The sequence below is a fragment of the Aedes albopictus genome, chromosome 1 (assembly GCF_035046485.1).
Source record: "Aedes albopictus strain Foshan chromosome 1, AalbF5, whole genome shotgun sequence".
Taxonomy (NCBI): Eukaryota; Metazoa; Arthropoda; class Insecta; order Diptera; family Culicidae; genus Aedes; species Aedes albopictus.
The window spans coordinates 193135287-193145944 of NC_085136.1; positions in this window are offsets into that span (position 1 = coordinate 193135287).

The window sequence follows — 10658 nt, forward strand, 5'->3', positions numbered from 1 at the left end:
TTCCACCTGTTTTGCTGGTTTCGAGAGGGCTTATTGCGAGGATTATTTCGAATCAGTTCGCAGTCAAGAAGTTAAGCTTTCAATATCGATGAAATTTTATGAGATGTTACAGAACATAGTACAACTTTGTTCCTAAACTTTTTTAGTTCGCGGTGTAAAAGGCATAGCTGCTACTGGCAACAGAAACCTGTAATGATATCTCAGACAATGCATTTGGTTATAGATGACCCACTAAACTCACCCAAGCTAGTTACAATGCATCAGAACATTTTATGATCCAGACTGGCCAACTCTGCTAGTTCACTGATTGTATTCTCGCTGTTTCAAGAGCTCGATACTAATTGCACCCTTCATTTTTCCGCTGCATGAAACGCTATACTAAGTCCGCTCGATGGTTGTAATATCTACAGTGTTTAAAAACATCATGAACGATAACGGTTTTCCCGGGAAACTCACAATATTGTTTACGGGTGGGTTTTAAAAGTTTTCAAGGAAGATTTAAAAGGGTTAAGGGATGTTTCCAAAACGTCTCAGAACATGTAAGGGCACTGGCAAACAATTTTGTACAAACTTCCCAGATTAGGGGGAATAGGGGCATGATGGACACCCTGGGCAAATGAGTACAACTTTAACTAGTTACCTATGTTTTTAATCATTTACAGCAGGTAGAATTCCTTTATGACACTTCCTTTTCTAACCGAGAAATCCGCATATATCCGTCCCCAACCGTCGCTAACCGCTGCTAACCGAGCAGCAGTTAGAAGCGGCTCGACGGTTAGTAACGGATAAATGCGGATTTTTTCGGTTAGAAAAGGAGATGTCATTCCCCTTGGGCTGTCAGGAAAGGTACGGTGCGAAATGGACATCTCTGCATATTTTATACTAATCTTTTGATTTCATCACCCAGTTAAGTAATTTTCTAACGAAAATCAATATTAAAAATATAATTCTCTATCTTAGATGAATTTACATAACGTTATAGTTGATTAAAAAAACGTTAAGTATTGCAAATAATCAGATTTGTTTTTCTTTCAAACGTTTTAAAACGTATAGCAGTATGCAATGCGCCTACATTCATTCGAAATTGACTGAGCTCATTGCCGAAACAGCTGGTACCGCTTGTAGCACAGCCACGAAGCTCAGGAGTATACATGGACACATTTTCTAAGGGAGATGAACTGTTAATGTTGCCGACTAACAAATCAAATACAAACAGAGTCTGGTGGTGTTCAGAAATCGCAGAACTCCGTGCATCCTGCATAAGAGCCAAGGTTGCGACCATTCATTTGCAAATATTTACATTCATTTGCTATTATCTCAGTTCAGAAGCATGCTATCGAAAAACAATGTATGGATGAATTTAACCTTGTAGTTTTATGTGAAAGTTTGCCGAATAATATTGGGGTCGCAAACGTAAACCAAAGTCGTGAGCGAGCTGTGAATGCAACTCTCCACGCGGTGAATATAAATTTCATTCACGCTGTGGAAAGTTGCCTTCACAGCTCGCTCACGACTTTGGAATACGTGTGCGACCCCAATGTTATTCGGCAAACTGTCACATAAAACTACAAGGTTAAATTCATCCATACTTTGTTTTTTGATAGCATGCTTCTGAACTGAGATAATAGCAAATGAATATAAATCTTTGCAAATGAATGGTCGCAACCTTTATAAGAGCTAGAAGGAGGATGCACCAACGGGGGTAGAATGGAACGAAGAAAGATCTACAGGGCGGTTAAACTGGCACTGAACAAAAAGTTTAAGGCACTAAAGCGGGCGTACCTACTTCGAAAATATCTGCCAGGCAGCCAACACGACCCCTTGGGGTGATGCCTACAAAGTAGTTGTGGCCAAAACGAAGAACGCGTCAGCAGCACCAGAAAGCTCCCCCGAGATGCTGCAGAAGGTCGTGGAAACACTGTACCCACGCCCACGATACACTCAAAGTGCATCGCAATAGCGAAGTCGCTTAAGTTGGACAAGGATACGGGTTCGGATGGTATCCCGACATTAGCCATCAAGACGGCCATCGAAGATCAGAATGGCTATGCAGATGGCCTGGCGACCCATCGGCACACATACCTGTCTGTATTCTTCACACCGCCGGGAAACTGTTGGAAAGGATCATTCTGTCGAGGTTGATGGTGTATACCGAGATACCCGATGACTCTGGGCTTTCGGATAACCAGTTCGGATTCCGGAAGGGTCGATCGACGTGATGGGCTCTATTAGGGCTGTTACCAAAACGGCCAAGATAGCGCTACAAAAGAAGCTAACGGGAATCCGATATTGAGCGGTCGTCACGCAGGACGTCGAGTGTGCCTTACACTACCTAGGTGTCCCGGTTAGCTTATGACGGATACAGGAGAGCTACTTGCAGAATAGGGTGCTAATCTATGACACCGATGAAGGCGAGAGGAGCTACAACATCACCGCGGGGGTATCTCAGGGCTCCATCCTGGGCCCGGTACTATAAAACGCGGCGTAATAACGTCCTTACGGTCATCGAGAAAGGGAAGGATTGTTAGTTCGACAACCGTTGTTACTAAAGACCGTGGAATCCAAAGCATCCCCATAGTTATCTCTGGAAGGAGTATTTGTTAGTAGGGTAGAGTAAGGCGTGAATCTTGGAGCCACCTTTGGTATGATTCACTAGTTATATGAATATAGACGACACGGTCTTCATCCCGATTATGATTTATTTGGTCGTGATAGTAAGGGTTATGCATATACGTCAACAATCGTTCAATATTAAACGCGTCACCGCATTGATCGTTTACTTAAACGTGAAACCTGACTTTCCCAAGAAAGTTATCGCGCGCTTTTGATTCCGCATTCAATATTCGCGTCCCCATCCCCCTACTGAGACAATCGAACGACTCACGAAAATAGTCGCGCGTTTCTCACAGTATTGAACTTAGAGTATACGGTGAATATACTTTCAAGCTTAGATAGCTTTTCGAATTATGTATTTTACTTATTAAGAGGCGAATGAACCTAGGTTTAAAGTCTCTATAATAAAAAATATGTATTTTACTAAGAGTAGTCCCATGTGTTACCTGTGATCCACAGCCGATGAGGTAATTATGCCAATTGTTTTTAATTTGCTCAATGATTGTTGTGAATTTCTTCTAACATTTTTATTGCTTCAATATTAGGCGAGCACAAAAGCTACAAGATTAATTTGCAAATATTATCAGACTCCAGGAGTCCTCATGAAAACACATTGACGAAATTGACCCAACTCCTTCTAGGATGTAAAGAAACATCGGAATGATCTCACCCAGTTCCATGTCGTCGAATGACCGCATCCAATCCTTGACTCCTTCAATTTTCTGCAATAGGGTAAGAAATCAAACTTTGAACTAGTCAAATTGTAATCTTAATTTGAACCATTTCGAAAATCATTAAAACGACGTACTTTTTAGGCAAATATTGTCCCGAAAAAGATGTTAAACAGCTTTCCGTAATATAACCTGATAACATGGACTTTAAAAGCATTAAAAAAAGCGTTTTTGGCATGGAAAACAGGCAATTGAAAAATCACTGTGATTTCACCTATTTCCCCCCAGAGAAAGCCCATTTTCGGTGCACCCGTACAGCTCATGCATTGCATCACACGCAATAAGTGAATACGTTAAATGAAAGCTTATTTATCGTAGAATCGACCAACCGAATAATATTCCGCATTATTTGTCATAAAATTATCAAATTTAAGTGATTCTTACTTGGAGAATGTTATCTTAAGTTGAACCATTTGTAATCTAAATTTGAACTAGTAAACGGGGGTGAGCTTCTAGTGTTGGCCTGTAGATTGCGCTAGTGGTTTCTTTGTTTACTCTTGGGGGATGAAAAATTCCAAATGTAGTTTCCAAATTCCTAAAGAATTTCGAACATTCTGAGGTGTAATTCCACTGCCTAATGAAAAATAGGTATGCGAATTAGCAGATTCATGTGATTTTTAATTGTTTAGCATGAAATTGGCTGTTTTGTGAGTTGCTCGAGCTGCTGCCGCCAGTAGTTCAAATTAAGATTAAAATTGGTTCAAATTATGATTACGATGGTTCAAATTAAGATTAAAATCATTGTTGATGAAAAATCGAATATTTCAATGAAATTCGGTGCAAATATAAACTTTTTACCATTTAACAGAAAGCTTATACCCGTGGCTTTCATGTACATACGATTTTGCGGTAGTAATTTTTTTCCATGTGGGAGATAAAATCACTTAAAATTTGCACTGCTTCAGAAAGCCGCAATTTGGTTCAAAGTTTGATTACCTACCCTACTGTTGGCTACCAAGTGTGCATCCATTTTTATCACTTTACGAGGAAAGACAATGTGCACCTGCCCCAATCACGCGGCTTTTTTTTCACTTTTTCCTTCGAACAATGCAACGCGACCGAGATCCCCATCGCAACAGCATCAAACACGCGGCTTCTCTCTCTTTTTCCTTCGAACAATGCCGCCCAATCGAGGTCCCCATCGCATCTGCCCCAAACACGCGGCTTTTTTTTCACTTTTTCCAGAAGATCAACCGAAACGTGAAGCAACTTCAAAGTACCACGAATGAACTTTATAGTTTAAAGTGACGTTAATAAAAATGGTCACATGCTGGTGTATCTTTGAGTAGTCAGCGCATACCGCACAATTTCAAAAGCATAATTGATCGGACTAACGTCGACTTTCTTACAAAATGGCCAAGTTTGAGATGCTGTAACTTTGGTTTGCGTCGATGTAAATCAAAGGGGTGCCGCTGTCCGATCACTTTTGCACATTTTGAACGCCTTGCCACATCCAAACCTGTGAACGAAAACATTTTGTACTTCGTATACATAAAATTCAGCATATTAGTAGTTCCGTGTCAAAAATTGAGCTCAGTCCATCGACGCATACCAAAGTTACAGCATCTCAAACTTGCCCATTTTGTATGAAAATCGGCGCTTGTCCGATCAATTATGCACCACAGTGTAAGTGCTAGCGGGCATGATGCCCATAGCACTAACATGAATTTCATTATTCCTATGCACATTAGTATTAATTCAGAATTACCTTTGTGATTTATATCGTTTATAACTATATAATTCTAAGTTTTCTGGGGAAAATTCACACGATAAATTCAGGGTCTAATATTCTGCAAACTCACTGTTATGATTTGGGTGTTCTTTCTATGCATCCTTACCGTTTGACAGCCGTCAATGTTACCTGTCATATCGGTGTACGCTGACATTTGTGAGGTTTATGGTTGCTGTATGGTAGGTGAGCGCTGGCAACAGTGGGTTCAGGTTCAGGTTCATCGAAGAAAGCAAGGGGTTGCGAGTAGGTATTTGCTACCACTGATTAGGGATGGCTAGGATGAGGAAGCCCCCTGGATCCTAGTGGACAGGCAGGAAAAGAAGAGGAAAATAAGAGAAACAAGATCGCAGGGACACCACGCCAAGGGAAGGTGGGAGGACAGGTGCCAAGCGTGAGAAGGGTGATGCCCTCCTCATCAAGACGAGTGAGTGTAAGCTCTCAGAGAACTTGAAGGCTATAAGGAGCGATGCCAAGCTCATGGATCTTGGAGTCGACGTACGCAGTATTCGACGTACTCGCACAGGAAAAATGGATGTTTGGCGAAAGAGGCCCTTGCAAGGGTTTTTGATCAGGGTGTCGAGGTGAGAATTCGCACAGCGGAAGCAACTTTTATGATCAAAACCCTGGACGCGATCGCGGACATGGAAGATCTCGTCATGGTAAAGCGGCAACAGTGTAAAAGACAGGTGAAGGTGACCATCGCCGCCGTTCGGTTACGGAAAGTCTCGGCAGAGACACAGGTGGCCTTGATTCAGCTACTATTGGCGGACGCCAATAAGTTCTCAATGCTCCGCTATGCCTCCCAAGTGTTTGATTTGGTCCGCGAAATCCGCAAACAGCTTCAGGGAGCTTCAGCTGCAAAGTTAATATGAAGGTAACGCAGCCAGAATGTAAAAATTTCGAAGATCTCAAGTGAAGATTACGTAAGTAAAATCGACAGTTACGTTCTAGTTATTGTCGGGCCGCCACCAAACCGGACTTCGCACAATCAAGTCGCGACGCGACCCAACTCGCGACGTTTTTTAATCATGTCAAATGTAGTGCGCATCCTTCCCGTTGTTGTCAGCAACACAGCGCACTAGATGCGAAACAGTTGCGACACTTGTGGACCAAGAAAATTGCAATTTTTGATTGAATGTCGGTCTTGATTCCAACCGGATAGACAATATACCTATTTCTTAGTGAAAATTGTCAGTGACAGAAAAATGAATGAATAAAGGGTGTCCCGCATAAAATTGCACCACGGAAAATAGCGTATAACTTTTGATTGCATACACCAAAATGGTTGATTTTTCAACCAGCAACAGTTTACTATGTGTAGATGATGCCATCATAATTTCATCAGAATCGGTTTAGTATTGATGGAGATATAGCTGACGCGAGAAATTTTGAATTTGGGAACATTGTGCAAACACAGACAAAAAATAACAAGTATTTTACGTATAGGGTTTCGAACTACTTGGGCAGCCGCGTCAATTCCCGGCACCTCACAGCAGAACAAATCAAAATATCTCTTGCCGTTTTTTTTCAAAAGCATTTCCTTAGTTAATCATCTCCCGCAAAATTTCCGTAACGAGTCAATAAGCTACACGTTCACTCTGAAGCCGCACAAGTGCTCAAAACAACTATTGCATGCAGACGAGTGCACTTCAGCAGCACAAAGGTGGCTATCACGCCGAGGATCTGGGATCGAATCCCACTCTCGACATACTCTCAAAATGTGGGTTCTTCCTTCGGAAGGGAAGTAAAACGTGGGTCCCGAGATGAACTAGCCTAGGGTTAAAAATCTCGTTGATACAGACAAAAAAAAGCACAAAGGTGGATGTTGAAGTAATTTCCCATTTGATTTTGCTGGAAGTTCGGCACTGGTGCCGAGAATTGGCGGTGAACTAGGTGCAGTAAACTCGTTTAAAATCAACTTTCCAGCAGAAAATCTTCACAACAATCACTGTTTACAACAAGTTTACGCAATAGGTATCTGATTCAGATGGAAAAAGTGGACGAAAACGGTTGTTTCGTTGTTAATTTAGGTAATGCACAATTTTGTTTACCTGTTGTGCCGGGAATGGGGTCACAAACCCTATGTAACGTTTGAGTCAGAAATACTGAGCAATGACAATGATTTTTTTCTGTAGGTGGCGTATGTAGCAATGAAGTTTTGAAATTTCATTCAATTTGATCAAACGGATAAAAGTTGTGGTCGTCAAAAGTCGCAATAAGGAAAAATGTTTTATTGTATTGTATTGTAGGTTAATATTGTCCAATTTTATTGAGAATCGCAGCAGTATTGACAGTTTTATAGTCGAAATAATGCAACCGGACTTTGAAATTGTTAAGAAGTGCCTCAAATTCACTCTGAAGCTTTATATATATTATGTTGAAAACTCACAGTCAAATTTTCAGACTTTTTGACACACTGGCAGTAAAGTTATAGCCTAAACCATTTTCAGAATGAGTGTACAAGGTTCTTAAAATCTAATATTCTCGCGTCAAAGATATCTCCGTTAATACTAAACCGATTCCGATGAAATTTGTATGGCATCATCCACACATTGGGCTGCAAAACGGTGAGTCGATAAGGAGAGCGTCCAATATAGCTCTGGTCCTCACATATTCCTACCTCATGCTTCCACGGGTCAAGCGATGACAAAGACCGCCAGCTAAGAGTTGTGTGCTTAGCTGATAGTGCAGCCTGGGCACTGTTGTCCTTCTGACTTCAGCTAGATTGAGAAGGTACGATCCGAGCGTCTGTTCAAAAATGAGGTGCGGCTCAAACAGCGTCTGTTCTGGCATCCAGCGGCTGAGTAAGAAACGCTGTACCACGCCCAGCTAGATCCAAGGTGGTAGCCCCATCAGCGTGGCCGTCCCAGTGTTGGTTGGGACGTTAAACAGAACTGGCACGATGGCCCTCCGGCGAGACAGGAGTGTTGGCGTAGGCCCAATAAGCCACCCGTAAAAATCCTCATTGCGAATAACATAGGAAAAAATACGACTCGATACAATCGGCAAAGACCCACGTGACGAAATAAGGACTACGATTGTAAACTTGGAACATGGAATTACAAGTCACTAGGTTTCGCAGGATGTGACAGGATAATTTACGACAAATTACATCCCCGCAACTTCGACATCGTGGCGTTGCAGGAACTTTGTTGGACTGGACAGAAAGTGTGGAAAAGCGGGCATCGAGCGGCTACCTTCTACCAAAGCTGTGGCACCACCAATGAACTGGGAACAGGATTTATAGTGCTGGGCAAGATGCGACAACGTGTAATCGGGTGGCAGCCGATCAACGCAAGGATGTGCATGTTGAGAGTTAAGGGCCGTTTCTTCAACTACAGCATCATCAACGTCCACTGCCCACACGAAGGGAGACACGATGACGAGGAAGAAGCGTTCTACGCGCAGTTAGAGCAAATATACGATGGTTTCTCGCCGCGTGACGTGAAATTCGTTGTCGGCGACATGAACGCGCAGGTAGGAAGGGAGGAAATGTACATACCGGTAATCAGGCGAAACAGCCTGCACGCCGTATCAAATGATAACGGCCAGCGATGCGTAAACTTTGCAGCCTCCCGTGGTATGGTAGTCCGAAGCACCTTCTTCCCCCGCAAAGATATCCACAAAGCCACCTGAAGATCACCCGACCATCAAACAGAAAACCAAATCGTCCACGTTCTAATTGACGCTAAATTCTTCTCGGATATAACCAATGTCCGCACATACCGCAGTGCGAATATAGATTCGGATCACTACTTAGTCGGTGTATGCATGCGCTCAAAACTTTCGACATTTATCACCACGCGTCGAAGTCGAACGCCGCGGCTCAACATCGAGCAACTTCGTAACGTAGAAGTGGCTCAAAACTACGCGCAGCAGTTAGCAGTGGCCCTACCAACGGAAGAGCAGCTTGACGCAGCTACACTTGAAGATGGCTGGAGGGACATCCGATCCGCCATAGGTAGTACCTCGGCTACAGCACTAGGCTTCGCGACTCCGAATCACAGAAACGACTGGTACGACGGCGAATGTGAACAGTTGAAAAACGAGAAGAATGCAGCATGGGCGAGAATGCTGCAACACCGTACGAGAGCGAACGAGGCACGTTACAAACAGGCGCGTAACAGGCAGAACTCAGTTTTCCGGATGAAGAAGCGCCAGCAGGAAGAACGAGATCGGGAAGCGATGGAAGAGCTGTACCGCGCTAAGGACACACGAAATTTCTACGAGAAGCTGAACCACTCGCTCAGAGGCTTTGTGCCACAAGCCGACATGTGCCGAGATAATCACGGGAATATTCTCACGAGCCAGCGTGAGGTGGTCGAGAGGTGGCGGCAGCATTACGATGAGCACCTAAATGGCGACGTTGCAAGTACCGAAGGTGGCGTGGTAACAGATCTAGGAGTATGTGCACAGGACGAAAGACTTCCGGCCCCTGACCTCCAAGAGAATGAGGAGGAGGTTGGCCGGTTGAAAAACAACAAAGCCGCTACAGCAGATCAACTACCAAGCGAGCTTCTAAAATACGGTGGAGAAGCACTAGTGAGAGCACTACACTGGGTCATTACCAAGATTTGGGAGGAGGAAATATTACCGAAGGAATGGATGGAAGGTATCGTATGCCCCATCTACAAAAAGGGCTACAAGTTGGATTGCGGGAACTACCGCGCAATCACTCTACTGAGCGCTGCCTACAAGATACTCTCTCAAATTTTATGCCGCCGTCTGTCACTGATTGCAAGAGAGTTCGTGGGGCAATATCAGGCTGGATTTATGGGTGAACGCGCTACAACGGACCAGATGTTCGCCATCCGCCAGGTGTTGCAGAAATGCCGCGAATACAACGTGCCCACACATCACTTGTTCATCGATTTCAAATCGGCGTATGATACAATCGATCGAGAACAGCTATAGCAGATTATGCACGAATACGGATTCCCGGATAAACTAATACGATTGATCAAGGCGACGATGGATCGAGTGATGTGCGTAGTTCGAGTATCAGGGACACTCTCGAGTCCCTTCGAATCTCGCAGAGGGTTACGGCAACGTGATGGTCTTTCGTGCTTGCTGTTCAACATTGCTTTAGAGGGTGTAATAAGGAGAGTGGGGATAAACACGAGTGGGACGATTTTCACGAAGTCCGTTCAGCTGCTTGGTTTCGCCGATGATATTGATATTATTGCTCGTAAATTTGAGACGATGGCGGAAACGTACATCCGACTAAAGAGTGAAGCCAGGCGAATCGGATTAGTCATTAATGTGTCGAAGACAAAGTACATGATGGCAAAGGGCTCCAGGGAGGAATCAGCGCGCCCGCCGCCCCGAATTTATATCGACGGTGATGAAATCGAGGCGGTTAAAGAATTCGTGTACTTGGGCTCACTGGTGACCGCCGACAACGACACCAGCAGAGAAATTCAGAGGCGCATTGTGGCAGGAAATCGTTCTTACTTTGGACTCCGCAGAACTCTACAATCGAATAAAGTTCGCCGTAACACGAAGTTAACCATCTACAAAACGCTGATTAGACCGGTCGTCCTCTATGGGCACGAAACATGGACCCTACGTGCAGAGGACCA